The 15,366-nt window shown below is 39.1% G+C and overlaps 5 non-coding genes across 5 annotated transcripts; all 5 read right to left on the bottom strand.

Moving 5' to 3' along the window:
• Nucleotides 1-2,601: 2,601 nt before the first annotated feature.
• On the bottom strand, nucleotides 2,602-2,676 carry Trnas-uga. The gene has a single exon. It is a non-coding gene; the product is annotated as a tRNA-Ser (tRNA).
• A 226-nt stretch (nucleotides 2,677-2,902) lies between these two features.
• Trnas-uga lies at nucleotides 2,903-2,977 on the bottom strand. The gene has a single exon. It is a non-coding gene; the product is annotated as a tRNA-Ser (tRNA).
• A 226-nt stretch (nucleotides 2,978-3,203) lies between these two features.
• Trnas-uga lies at nucleotides 3,204-3,278 on the bottom strand. The gene has a single exon. It is a non-coding gene; the product is annotated as a tRNA-Ser (tRNA).
• Nucleotides 3,279-3,504: 226 nt separating this feature from the next.
• Nucleotides 3,505-3,579, bottom strand: Trnas-uga. Its single transcript has one exon. It is a non-coding gene; the product is annotated as a tRNA-Ser (tRNA).
• Nucleotides 3,580-4,105: 526 nt separating this feature from the next.
• Nucleotides 4,106-4,180, bottom strand: Trnas-uga. The gene has a single exon. It is a non-coding gene; the product is annotated as a tRNA-Ser (tRNA).
• Between the last annotated feature and the right edge of the window lie 11,186 nt (nucleotides 4,181-15,366).

Raw genomic sequence — 15,366 nt, 5'->3', positions numbered from 1 at the left:
AGAAGGTTGAGGTCTCTTCTCCATTCTTTCGACATTATTACTTTAGTACATCTTCTACTGTGTTACATTTGCAACTTTCTTCCATTTAGTTTCTTGGATTCTATCCAATTACTCAAAACAGTCCTTTTATCTTGTTATGCCTAGTTGCTACGGTACGTCAAAATATCTTCTTATCTCGATTTCATTTCAGAATTCCTATATTCTTCAAGTCCTGTCACGGTCGCCACATTCTAACATTTGATGACACGAGAAGTGGTGCGAAACTGGATTGCATTCACAATTCACACCTCACTCTCATCAGCTGACTCTTCTCTGGCTAATCAGCTACGTCAATCTCCCAAAAGCTTCTTCTCCAAAGACTATTGTTGGTTATAGGAATTTATTAGGATATTTTCTACTCTTGAAATAATTGGGTACTCGTAGAATACTTTCAGTTCAATCATGGTATATTTTCAATTCAACACAAAACAACTTTTCCATTTTTCACATAAGTATTTGAAATCTGGCAAGCCAACTGAGTCATCAAACACTAGCCTCGATAAAACACAGTTACCATAACATAGGTTTTAACACCTCCCATAATTTATGAACCCGTCTAGTCTCTATCGAGTCCCATACATGAAGTAAGTAAAAGTTTCTATTCAATCCATGCTTCATCTGTCTCTTTAGCAATCATCATGGCACCACAAACCACGGAATATTACACGAACATTCTTTGTCCTTTTGATACAGCTTCCAAGGTGCAACCGGCAAACACCAGTCCGTGCCGCTCGTCTGACGCAGCTCCGGTCCTCCCATTACAAACGTCAATCCTGCACACACACAGACATGTGTTGTGCAGTAAATAGGCTCTCTCACACTTATCTTTAAAACATCACATGTTCAAGGTGGCAGAAGGTCGAGTGATTCCAGAATCTATGTGGAAATTCATGAATCACTACACTCCTTTTATGTGTGTGTTCTGCCGCCACTTAGTAAGTAGATTTTTTATCTATCCAATTAAAAATTCTTTTGTCAAAAATTGATTGTTTTCATTCTAATATACCTATAGAGAGATTGTGACATGACCCACCCTGAGATAATAACATCTCAGTAACGATAGTCGACATGAGGGAAATTGTGGGCACTAGTGAAGATATAAAAGAGAGTCATTGACGAAAACCAAGATGTACAAAATGAGAAGATATATCCTGAAGAAAGAAGACATCTGAAAGAAATAAGAAGCATGAAAGAAGATGAAGCAAAAGCAGTTCACAAAAGCTTAAGAAAAGAAATAGAAGCCTTCAGGGGGCGCAGAGAGGGTTTATTTGTACAGGTGGAGTTTCAAAGTAGGTGAGCTGAGCAACCGGCAACAATGAGCAGTCACCCACACTACGAGCAGATGGCGTGGCAACTTGCAGACGACACAGAGTTACTCACATCAGGCCGCAGAGCAACTTTCAGCCAATACAGAGCAACTCACAGCCAACGCAGTACAGTGAGGCAGCTGACACACATCACCGCCCAGGATCAGTACTGATCAATGCCTTCACAGTGACTCAGCTCAGTGTAGACAATAAACAGATGCGGTGAGTCAGGTTAATAGCTGAAATGTTATTTAGTGTTCTTTAAAAGGTGAGAGTGACTGGAGTGACACTGTTTTAAGGGTTACTGAGAGCAAACTGAATCAATAACAGTTTTCAAACCTTAACTGGCATGGCTAACTGTTACGTTATTATTAAGAGTTAATTTGGTGAAGTCTAAATCTCATACAAGATTTAGTTAACATAATGATTTACCATGGAAACTAAGTCATTAATGTCAGACTATTCCTGTATAATGAAGAAGGTTAAGGGGGTGTTAGAGGCCAATAAGAGAGAAATTAATATTAAAATAGATGTAACCAACAATAAAATCAATAATTATTTGCAAGAAATGAAAGACCTTTCAGATGCAACTAATAATGAAATAGATGCAACTAATGATAAAATAGATAATGGTCTGCAAGAAGTAAATAATTGTTTACACACAGATCTTAAAGAGATGAATCTCAGATAACCACTAGAAGTAATGAAATAAGACCAAAGATGGATCTAGTTAATAATGAGGTAACTAATGTCAGTGAAAAACTGGAAACTCATATTAATGAGCCATGATAATAAAAGGAGGCCATTAAGAACCAGATCGATATTTTTAAGGGAGAATTTTTAGAAAGCATAAAAGAGAACTCCGCTAGGTTGGACAAACTCATTCAAGGATCTCAGAGAAGTAAAGTGCAAGTGACAAAAGAGATAGCTGAATTGTCTGAGGAACTAAATATTTGAAATTTAAGCCCCGTGAAGAAGTATGGGAAAGTTTTAATAAAGGTCAACAGTTTACTTTGGATCAGATGAAAAAATTACAGGAGGAAATCATATTGTCTTTGGGTAAAAACATTATGGGAGGAAATCATAGTATCTTGCGGTAATTATGAAGCCTTTAATGAGAAAAGGCAAGAGAAAAATTCAAGAAAGAAGACAATACAATGGAACAGTTACATGGTAAGGTAGAAAACATTAGAATTCAACGGAAAAGTGGCCGAACAGATTTAGAGTATGAAACTTCCTGGCAGATTAAAACTGTGTGCCCGACCGAGACTCGAACTCGGGACCTTTGCCTTTCACGGGCAAGTGCTCTACCAACTGAGCTACCGAAGCACGACTCACGCCCGGTACTCACAGCTTTACTTCTGCCAGTACCTCGTCTCCTACCTTCCAAACTTTACAGAAGCTCTTCTGCGAACCTTGCAGAACTAGCACTCCTGAAAGAAAGGATATTGCGGAGACATGGCTTAGCCACAGCCTGGGGGATGTTTCCAGAATGAGATTTTCACTCTGCAGCGGAGTGTGCGCTGATATGAAACTTCCTGGCAGATTAAAACTGTGTGCCCGACCGAGACTCGAACTCGGGACCTTTGCCTTTCACGGGCAAGTGCTCTACCAACTGAGCTACCGAAGCACGACTCACGCCCGGTACTCACAGCTTTACTTCTGCCAGTACCTCGTCTCCTACCTTCCAAACTTTACAGAAGCTCTTCTGCGAACCTTGCAGAACTAGCACTCCTGAAAGAAAGGATATTGCGGAGACATGGCTTAGCCACAGCCTGGGGGATGTTTCCAGAATGAGATTTTCACTCTGCAGCGGAGTGTGCGCTGATATGAAACTTCCTGGCAGATTAAAACTGTGTGCCCGACCGAGACTCGAACTCGGGACCTTTGCCTTTCACGGGCAAGTGCTCTACCAACTGAGCTACCGAAGCACGACTCACGCCCGGTACTCACAGCTTTACTTCTGCCAGTACCTCGTCTCCTACCTTCCAAACTTTACAGAAGCTCTTCTGCGAACCTTGCAGAACTAGCACTCCTGAAAGAAAGGATATTGCGGAGACATGGCTTAGCCACAGCCTGGGGGATGTTTCCAGAATGAGATTTTCACTCTGCAGCGGAGTGTGCGCTGATATGAAACTTCCTGGCAGATTAAAACTGTGTGCCCGACCGAGACTCGAACTCGGGACCTTTGCCTTTCACGGGCAAGTGCTCTACCAACTGAGCTACCGAAGCACGACTCACGCCCGGTACTCACAGCTTTACTTCTGCCAGTACCTCGTCTCCTACCTTCCAAACTTTACAGAAGCTCTTCTGCGAACCTTGCAGAACTAGCACTCCTGAAAGAAAGGATATTGCGGAGACATGGCTTAGCCACAGCCTGGGGGATGTTTCCAGAATGAGATTTTCACTCTGCAGCGGAGTGTGCGCTGATATGAAACTTCCTGGCAGATTAAAACTGTGTGCCCGACCGAGACTCGAATCGGGACCTTTGCCTTTCACGGGCAAGTGCTCTACCAACTGAGCTACCGAAGCACGACTCACGCCCGGTACTCACAGCTTTACTTCTGCCAGTACCTCGTCTCCTACCTTCCAAACTTTACAGAAGCTCTTCTGCGAACCTTGCAGAACTAGCACTCCTGAAAGAAAGGATATTGCGGAGACATGGCTTAGCCACAGCCTGGGGGATGTTTCCAGAATGAGATTTTCACTCTGCAGCGGAGTGTGCGCTGATATGAAACTTCCTGGCAGATTAAAACTGTGTGCCCGACCGAGACTCGAACTCGGGACCTTTGCCTTTCACGGGCAAGTGCTCTACCAACTGAGCTACCGAAGCACGACTCACGCCCGGTACTCACAGCTTTACTTCTGCCAGTACCTCGTCTCCTACCTTCCAAACTTTACAGAAGCTCTTCTGCGAACCTTGCAGAACTAGCACTCCTGAAAGAAAGGATATTGCGGAGACATGGCTTAGCCACAGCCTGGGGGATGTTTCCAGAATGAGATTTTCACTCTGCAGCGGAGTGTGCGCTGATATGAAACTTCCTGGCAGATTAAAACTGTGTGCCCGACCGAGACTCGAACTCGGGACCTTTGCCTTTCACGGGCAAGTGCCCGTGAAAGGCAAAGGTCCCGAGTTCGAGTCTCGGTCGGGCACACAGTTTTAATCTGCCAGGAAGTTTCATATCAGCGCACACTCCGCTGCAGAGTGAAAATCTCATTCCAGATTTAGAGTATGTCCAAAAAGAATTTAAAAATGGTATTCAATCATTAGCATGCAGAGGGAGTGACAGAATAGGCAATGGAGGCTTAGAGGCCAATAAACAAAGTTCTGAAGCATTCCCTCTTCAGTCCCGAGAATACAGCACACTTGGTAGTCCCTTACGTGTAAGCTTGAGTGGGTCTAAAGATAGTGAACAGAACTGAGTAATGATAAATAGTGATAAGGAAGCTACAAATGTAACACAACAGTGGCTACAAGAATGCTGGTCTGAGAATAGTAATGGTATGACAAACCAATTCCCAACTCTCAAACTAGGTAAGGAGTATACCCTAGAGTCTTTTTGGGAACATTTGAATTGGCTTTCCTGTCCTGGTGGAATGATAAGAGACAAATTCAATTCACCATTGGTTATTTGATAGGTGAAGACTCTGAATGAATAATTTTAAACAGAACAGATTTTACTGGTTGACATGAGTTCCGTAGGTTATTTGAAGTGAAATCAACAAAAGCTATTTTGAGCATTGACAGACACCAGTCCCTATGGAAGTAAATGAGGAGATTACTATAAGTATTTTGAATGTTATATAAATAAGGTAAAATTGTAAGACAAACCATTAGACGAAATACAAATTGTGGGAGTACTGGTTAATTACCTGCCAATTCACATATGAGGAAAGATGGTTGGAAAGGATGTAGGCAATATAAGCGAAATTTTAACATACCTAGAACAATTAGATGGTTTAGAAGAAGAGGAGGAAGAAGAATGGTCCCACAGGAATTAATATGGGTTACAGGAGAACCAAAGAAATGGGAAAAGGAATCCAGAAGTAGTAACTAGTCCAACATTATGAGACAAAAAGGGCAAAGTTCAATAATCCTTAAAATCAAAGCAAGAATGTTTCTAACAATTAAATGCAATATCGTCAGAATTCAACCAAATAACAATGTCCATGGGAAATTTAATAATTGACCATGTGGAAAATGATGAAGGTCCCACAGGAGGGGCCATCTGGAGGGACCAACAGTAAATAGTTCTTGGACCAAAAGATTAGGAATTCAGATCTTAGGACAGGAACATGCCTTATGGGAAGAGTTATTAGAAGAAAGTGAAATGGATACAGAAAGTGAGGCTACCAAACCTTTAATAACTGGGGACGTTGGGAGACAAGCTGTGGAAATAGTCCTGGATTCAGGTAATGATGTATCTGTGTTGGACAAGGAATTTTTTGTTCCGGTAAGGCGCCAGAACAAGTACCCATCATACTCAGTAAAAGGGGTACATGTTATAGGAATCATGGGCAGAAGAGGAAAACCTGTAAAAGAATAAGGTTTGTTAACCTTTTCAGTACGAATTTGACATGTGATCATAAATTTTTAATTATCCTACATCTAAATATTTCAATGCTGTTGGGACTTGAATGGCTTGAGAAGGCAAGGCCTTATTAGATATTGCTAGAAAAAAGTTTTTGCTATCTACTATTAATTCGACAGTTGATATTCCCTCTCTAGGAAGTAGGCAGGCTGAGCAACCAATAGAAAACTGAGCAATGATGTTCACAAGCCTTAGACCAGGGTCTGGGTCCACATCTTTTACAGAAGATAATTGTGTATATAGATGATGTCCTAATTAATATGCAAACCTGGTTTGAATGTTTAGAGGTATTAGAGGAAGTGTTGGACACATTCTTGGTATAGGGTATAACCATAAAACTGAGTAAATCCTCATTTGGGACACCCAAAGTCAGGTATTTAGGGCATACTGTGAGTAGTAATGATATCAAAGGAGATCCAAGTAAAATCAAGGACATTATAAATGTCCCTATCCAACATCTAGGAAGCAACTCAAATCCTTTCTAGGTATGGTCTGTTTCTACATAAGATGTATTCCAGGGTTTAGTATAGTACCATTGCATATAATGAACTTACTGAAGCAAAATACTGGAAGGAAACAGGATGATGGAGAAAAGAAAGCCTTCGACAAACTTAAGGGAACTATAGTGAATGCCAACGTTTTATACTATCCTAGACTGGATGAGGTATTCACAATATCATCTGATGCTTGTGATTATGGCACTGTATGTGAGATTTTTCAAGGGGATTTTAATAACAATGGTAACCACAGAAACATAGCATTTGCCAGCCGGGTGTTGGGAAAACATGAAATAAAGTACACCATTACAGAAAAAGAGGCTTTAGCTATCACTTGGGGATTCAACAGATTTCGATACTTGTTAGCAGAGCATAAAGCTATAATATATGCTGATCACAATGCATCATCTTTACCTGTTAATAACAAACTCTTACAACAATGTTAAAAAGGGGGGACCTTTTCCTCAAAGTATCTGATTTTGATGTTGTTTATGTAGAAGCATACAAAAATGTAGTGGAAAATGCCCTCTTGCAATTACCGATGGGGTTGGAGACCAATCATCCAATGGTAAAGATTTTCATATCTATTTTTTAAGTTCCAAAGTTAAACACACAAGCAAAAAAGCAATTGCCAAAGCAATAATAAATGAACAGACAACAGACGCTTACTTGAGGGAAGTCATTCACTCCTTGAGAAATCAGAAGTGGTCTACGCTGCAGAGCGATTGTTGGTGCACATTTCAAGATGTGATGTACTGGAGAGAGAATGTGAAATACAATATGTGGAGGATATGTGTTCCTATTCGTTCAGGGAAACAACTAATTCTATAGGCCTACACACATAACGGCTATCACAATTTTGATATAAGAAAATGTTTATTACACATGAATAATTATAATTATTATTATTGTAAGAAGTACAGGGTGTCTCATGAAAGATGCCCTGGAGTGGTCCATGTGTTGCATGGCATGGCCACCAGCCATTGCCACTGCATCTGTCGGCCGCCACCACACCCAGTTCTCAGATACTAACCTGCCAGCAGTCAGCTGCATGCATACTTCCCCTGAGTTAAGCATAAACAATGTTGGCATCTGATTAACTTAAGCTAACCTTTATTTACAGTATGTGCTCACAACGATGTCCCTCTGTGGTAAGAGCAGCCTGACGTCTCCTAAACACATTAGCAAATACTCAAAGAATTTCGGCTGCTGAAATCTGGGAAATGACTAGCCGAACTACATCTTCCAACTCTTTGAGCTTGTGAGGATTGGTTGCATACATCTTTCTTTTAACAATCCCCAAAGATGTAGATCTGGAGAAAGAGGAGGCCAGTCAACTATCCTATCACCAAAAACACTTTGTATTGCTGTCACAGGACCATAGGTGATGTGTGGTCTTGCACTGTCCTGCACAAAATAACCATACATCTTTTCATTAAGTGTTAGTTTCCGAAAAAGAAGGATGCAGTGTATTGCTCACATACCTGTCAGAACCTATTGTTTCATGGAAAAAGATTGGTCCAATAATTCGTCTTGCACCAATTGCACACCACACTCCTGTTTTCACATCAAGCTGAGGTTGTTGATATAATTCAAGAGGATTTTCAGAGCTCCAACTTCTACTGTTCTGAGAATTTACATTTACAAATGCAGCAAAAAAAAAAAAATCAGGATCAACTTCCCTATCTTGCACAGACTGTAACAGCCAGTTGCAATAACAACATTGAGCAACAGTAACTGAGTTCCTCAGCTCATGACTACCATTACTTTGTATGGTTTCAATTTCAGTTTGTACACAGCTCTGTGAGCAGATGCTCGACACACCGGTCTGAAATGCAAAACAGCGCAGAGATTTTCCCACACTTCTCTCCAAGGCTTCCCCTATCTCATCTAGTTTATGTTTGGTTAAAACATTAGGTTATCTTAGCCTTTGTTTGTTTGAAACAGATCCAAACCCTTGAAATTTCTTGAATAATCTGCATATCATCCAGTCACTGGGAACATGCACACCAAGAAATTTTCATATGAACTCAAGCTGACATTCCACATATGATTAATATTGTGGACCTGGCCATGGGTATAGACTAAAAAATTTTACATGAGGAACCAAGGCCCAATGGAGATTGTTAAAACCAGACACCCCAAGGCTGTATTACTTAAAGACTCTGGTACTGGAGAGAACAAAGGTCTATGTAATGCAGAACATATATGTAAATGTTGATTACTGCAAACAAAGCAAGAAACAAATAAGATAAATGTAAATAAAATAGCAAAATTAGTAAGCGAAACAACACAAGATTAGTGGACTCCATCAGTGCAAAATTCGAAAAAGAGCATAAAAGACATAAAAGCAAGGAGTTTATGCTATCAGACACGAACAGATACAAATCAGGGTATTATAACCAATGTAGTAGACCACAAAAGTGTCAACTAAGAAAAGTTAATGGTGCATATTTAAATTTGCAAATTAAAAGAAAAAGAGAATACGTAAAATGGTCCCAGGTTTTCAGAAAACGTAAGAAAAAACTGGAGTGCCAGTTACTGAAATACAGGAAGTGGACGCATAATTCCAACTGTAACAGTTGTTAGCTTAGATCACATCTACAAAGAAATAATATAATATAGGGGCTTCAAAAAAGGTAGACAATAATGCATATGCCAGAAATAATTTATGAATTTGCCTAGGAGAAAATTCCCTCATTAATGATACCGTAGATGATGAATGTGTACAATCTCCATCCTAGGGGTGGAGCTACAGTGACAGAGTATAGTTTAAGCATGATAAATGGTTGTGTTAAGTTTAGCTGTAAGGAATATGGTCAAAAGGGATCAGCCTAAGTTACATATTTTCTGAGAATTGATTTAAATCCAACTCATTAAGTTCTGATTGTATGTGTTTTAGAGGCTAAGTGCAGAAAAAAGTTTCGCACTGTCGTCAGATATTGGTATTAGTTGTGGGAATGTCGCAGATAAGTGGTTCCCATGAGTGATGTTTCCCTGAAGCAAAACGCATTGTGTGGGTTAGGGGAAGTGTCTGTTTAGTGGTCAAATAGTTGACCCCAGAACAATTTATCATGGTAAATTCAGTTTATTATAAACTTGAAACACAGGCAGAGAAATCGGCAAAGAATGATATAGGTGTTAGCAGTTAAAATAAATAGACACAAACATTAATAGTCATTAAAGAGAAGTTGATATCATGGTTCATTAACCAAAATATTACTATAATTATCCTGCCTAAAGGTAGCTTAGGAACTGTCAATGTCACACTCCATTAACAACGGAAAAAGTTAATTGAATATAATCCACATCTACATCTACATGGATACTCTGCAAATCCCTTTAAGTGCCTGGCAGAGGGTTCATAGAACCACCTTCACAATTCTCTATTATTCCAATCTTGTATAGTGCCCAGAAAGAATGAACACCTATATCTTTCTGTACAAGCTCTGATTTCCCTTATTTTATCGTGGTGATCATTCCTCCCTATGTAGGTCAGTGTCAACAAAATATTTTTGCATTAGGAGGAGAAAGTTGGTGATTGTAATTTCGTGAGAAGATTATGTCGCAACGAAAAATGCCTTTCTTTTAATGATTTCCAGCCCAAATCCTGTATCACTTGTATGACACTCTCTCCCATATTTCGCGATAATACAAAACATGCAGCCTTTCTTTGAACATTTTCAATGTAATCCATCAGTCCTATCTAGTAAGGATCCCACACCATGCAGCAGTATTCTAAAAGAGGACGGACAAGCATAGTGTAGGCAGTCTCCTTAGTAGGTCTGTCACATTTTCTAAGTGTCTTGCCAATAAAACGCAGCCTTTGGTTAGCCTTCCCCACAACATTTTCTTTGTGTTCTTTCCAATTTAAGTTGTTCATAATTGTAATACCTAGGTATTTAGTTGAATTTACAGCTTTTAGATTAGACTGATTTATCGTGTAACCAAAGTTTAACAAGTTCCTTTTAGCACTCATGTGGATGACCTCACACTTTTCATTATTTAGAGTCAACTGCCACTTTTCGCACCATTCAGATATTTTTTCTAAATCGTTTTGCAGTTTGTTTTGATCTTCTGATTACTTTATTAGTCAATAAACAACAGCATCATCTGCAAACAACCAAAGACGGCAGGTCTCCCAAATCATTTACATAGATAAGGAACAGCAAAGGGCCTATAACACTACCTTGGGGAACACCTGAAATCACTTCTGTTTTACTCGATGACTTTCTGTCAATTACTATGAACTGTGACCTCTCTGACAGGAAATCGCAACTCCAGTCACATAACTGAGATGATATTCCATAAGCACGCAATTTCACTACCAGCCGCTTGTGTGGTACAGTGTCAAAAGCCTTCCGGAAATTCAGGAACAGAGAATTGATCTGAAATCCCTGGTCAATAGCACTCAGCACTTCATCTGAATAAAGAGCTAGTTGTGTTTCACAGGAACAATGTTTTCTAAACCCATGTTGACTGTGTGTCAATAGGCCGTTTCCTTCAAGGTAATAAGTAAAAACACATAATCTAGTAACCCTAAGGTTCTGAACATCTTGCAACAGTCTCCTAGAAGCCAAATTGTTTAATTATAAATGTTATAATAAACTATCTTGAGGTTTAAGTTAACAGTATGCTTCTAATTGCTTCAATGAGGCAGCAGACATTCAATAAAGATACTTTCCATATGGATCAGAAGAGTGAAATGTAGTTCATGATAGAAATGCAAAATAAATGGTACGCAGGTTGATTTTTTTCCACCATGTTCAAACTCTAGGGATTGATGGAACAGAGGATATGGAACCAGTCCGGAAATGCATGGTTCCCATGCTAGAGCCCATCTATTCAATCATACATTGTTACAGAGACTGCGGTCTAATACACTCTGTACCATGCAGCCACCGTTAGAGTATATGTTGAAAATGGATTCCATGTGCCACAACACGTGCTTATATGCACTGTAGCATGTTCTGTCTCATACATTCCCATCAGCCAGGCTGTATCCGAACAGTGTCAAAGGTAGCGTGAATGTGCTGCTCTAGTGTTTCTACATCCAGAAAGGACTCTGCATACATGATACTTTTGAGATAGCCCCACAACCAAAAATTGCACTTGTTGAGATCCAGTGAATGAGCAGGCCATGCAATTGAACCCCCTCCTCCAATCCATTGACCAGGGAAGACTCGATAGAGGTTTGTCTGGATGTTAACGGCAATGTGGGCTGTAGCATCATCATGTGGCAGTCACATAAGTTCTCGAATCATCAATGGTACTTCCTCCAGCAGGGGAGGCAAAGTCACCCACAAGAAATGCAACATGGAAGGAAGACTGGTCCCAAAATACAGTTGCCAATTATCCCTGCCCACATATTCAGGCTGTACCGATGCTGATGATTCGCCATCACCATATCATGAGGGTTCTGCAGACTATCCCACAGAAGACTGTTATGAAAGTTGAAGACATCATTCCGCATAAAGCTTTCATTATCTGTGAATAGGATGGATGACACAAATCCCGGAATCAGTGTTGCCTGGTGAGGAGGACCAGTAAAAAAGTGGTTTGAGTCTTATCTGGAAAAGAGTATGCAGGTGGTTGAAATTACAGCACCAAATATTAACCAAAAAATTAAACTAAGATCAGATCCAAGGGAGGTCACAGTAGGAGTACCCCAATGAAGTGTATTAGGCCCCTTGCTGTTCCTCATTTACATTAAAGGTATTCAGGTGTCAGAGAGAAAGGTAGAATCATGTTATTTGCTGAAGATACTAGTTTAATAGTTAGTGATATGAAGCAGTCATTGCACAGTACTGTGGACCATGTCCTACAAGATATACAAAAATGGTTTAGTGCTAACAAGCTAACACTGAATGCAAAAAAAAACTAATTATGGCCAATATGGAAAAATAAGAGATCATGACGACCTAAATCTCACCATGGAGGCCAAACAACTTGAAAGAGTACAGTGCGCAAAATTCCTGGGTATGCACAATGATGAGAAGATTAACTGGAAGGACCATGTGGTGAGCTTAGCACTAAAACTAAATTCAGCATGTTTTGTACTTAGAATAATTTCAAGAGTTTGTAGTAATGACTGTACCAGATTAGTATATTTTGGCTATTTTCAGTCCATTGCATCCTATGAGACAGTACTCTCAGAAAAAACAAATTGTCGTCTAAATGAGATTTTCAAATTACAAAAATGCGCTATTCGGATAATGACCTAGAGCCCACCCCAAACACATTGTAGGCCCCTTTTTAAAGCATGGAAAATTTTAACAATTCCACCATTATACATTCTGAAATGTCTGTTGGTGATCAAAAGAAATCAGGACAAAATGAAAACCAATACAGACTACCATTATTACGATACACGGCAATGTAAAGATCTCCACATACAAGCTGTAACAAGGACCCGAAGTCAGAAACATGTATGTAATCAAGGCATCAAACTTTTTAATGCACTACCAAAACATATCAAAGAGCTGGAAAATGAGGATAAATTTAAAACTGTTATAAAGAACCACATGCTTGACAAATGTTATTACAGCATATGTGAATATTTCTGCGCAACTGTATAAGAATATATGTTTAAGTTAATGTGACAAATGAAATTACATCAGTGAATATGTCTGTCAAGCACATAAGAAATTATGTAATAAAAATACTTATTAGTTGTATATTGTATTAAACATAAGATAGATTCATATGAATTCAGCACAGACAAAAATTTTGTAAAGATATTGTATAGTTGTTAAAATATATCCTGACAAATCCTATATCACAAATGTAATCACTGGAATGACAATAAATAGATAAATAAATACAATAAAAAAGAATCCAGTAACAAAACTGCTCCTGATGTGGAAAGTCCATCGCTAGTAATCCTTCCACATGCTGTAAGTGAAAAAGGCAGTAGCAATTGTCATGGAGGATGTTCCACATGGCATCGGCTTACCCTGTAATGATGGGGCAACTGCATGGTACTGACATGGTGGTCGCCTTCCACAGTGTTACTCACATTTTCCTCCCAGTCTGGTGTCCAAACATTTCGGGTATGTCCTTCATGAATTCCTGCTTCCTGAAAAGACCCTGTCTCAGACAAACAGCAAAACACTGTTGCACATATTGAATGCTGTGGTTGTTGTCAGCGGGCGTAGCTCACCGAAACAACCTTGCTGCCCGCTGCCCATTTCCATTTGCCTTTCTGTAAATAAACACCCTGCTGGCCAGCTCTGGAATCGAATACTGAACCATTGTTTACAATGCTATATTGCATCCACTACAAGATGAGTCAGCAAGAGAAATGAATCAGACACAACATTACCAATTACTATGGCAAGAGAGAGTACTAGGACATGATGTAAGATGGACAGTGCCACTCTAGCAGGAAAAAATGCATATTGTAACTGTGTCTGCATGGTACAGTATGTGAAAGATCATGTCTCTGTAACAATGTATGATTGAATAAATGGTCTATAGCATGGAAACCGTGCATTTCCAGACTCAAGTTCATTAGACCTTTTTTGTTCCATATTCTATAATCGATCAGTCCCTAGAGTTTGGACATGGTGAAAAAATCAGCCTGTATAATTAGTCATTACTAGTAAATAATTAATATATGTCATTAGAAAATGTTTAAAAAAAGGTCAATTAAACGGGTAACTCTATTATCATAAACTTGTAGTTGAAAGGAAAATAGTCATACATAACTGACAAGTAAGAGGGAAGACATGGCTAGCAAATATGCTAGCGTCTCACAGCTGAATGTTGAGCCTTGAACACACATTCATCCAAGCGCAAAACATAATTAGATACAAGTGATTATATGTATAAAGTTTAAGGTAATTCCACTGGGACGTAAACCAAGGTGCTCCAAAATTAGTACAACACATTATTACTCTAACATGGATAAGGGCAACCTTCTTATCTTACAGACAATGAAACAACATATGATAGATTTATTTTTAGCTTAATTTAAAGACAAAAGAGCAATAAAAGTTCATCTTGCTGTGTGTAGATAAATATATGATTTTTATTTGCATGTAAAGCTATGTGTTCCAGCAGCATGAGACTGAGAATATTCGCAACAAGTCAGATAAAAGGAAATGATTAAAAGCTATTGTCATGTAAGCTGAAATGATAGTTTTCCTGTGATTGAACTGTAGAGAAAAAAAAAAAAAAAGGTTCAAGACGTGTAATGTTATATATGTGTACACTATACTGTCTTAAACACTATCTGACATAAAGACATCATTGCCAAAAAGGAAATGAAAATTGTTATCCTGTAAGTAATATTAGATTTAGTAAGGAATTAAAATAGCTACTGCCATATGGCGTCAAGCTGAGGGTGGCCTATGTGATGATAAAGGGCTTTTTATAGTATCAGTTATCACAGTAACGACATATGGCAAGAATCCACCAGAACTTATTCATATTCAGTGTAACACACATAATGTTTGTATAAATTGTGTTAATTTCTGTTTTGAAACCTACAAATGTGTGTGTTTGTTCTTCCTTAAGTTTCATATGCGGTGCAGCAGCTAAGTGGCAGCGGAAGGAATCTTCCAACTACACTGGAATGTTGAAGTAGTAGCCAGACGCAGACGTCAGAGAGCCGATGGCTGTGTGCAGGGCGAAGATGCCACAAGATTCCTTTAGATGCTGTGGCTTATGTTTTTAACAATGAACTTAGGTTTCATAAACGAAAATGTATCCTTCTAACTTCATTTCTATGTCAGTGGTCAATGTTAGATGCTCTGAAAGACGCATTGTTGATGGCAGTTTTACATTGAAATACTTTTTGTAGCACTCATCTGTGTATAGTGTTAATGAAATAAACTGTTTTATGGTTTCTAAAAAGAAAAGTGTAAAAGAATTAATTATTTTGGAAATTGAGGACTCCAGTTTATTTATACTGAGATGCGTGAGAAG

Source organism: Schistocerca piceifrons, chromosome 4 (genome assembly GCF_021461385.2).
Source record: "Schistocerca piceifrons isolate TAMUIC-IGC-003096 chromosome 4, iqSchPice1.1, whole genome shotgun sequence".
Taxonomy (NCBI): domain Eukaryota; kingdom Metazoa; phylum Arthropoda; class Insecta; order Orthoptera; family Acrididae; genus Schistocerca; species Schistocerca piceifrons.
This window is presented reverse-complemented; position numbering and strand designations above follow the sequence as displayed.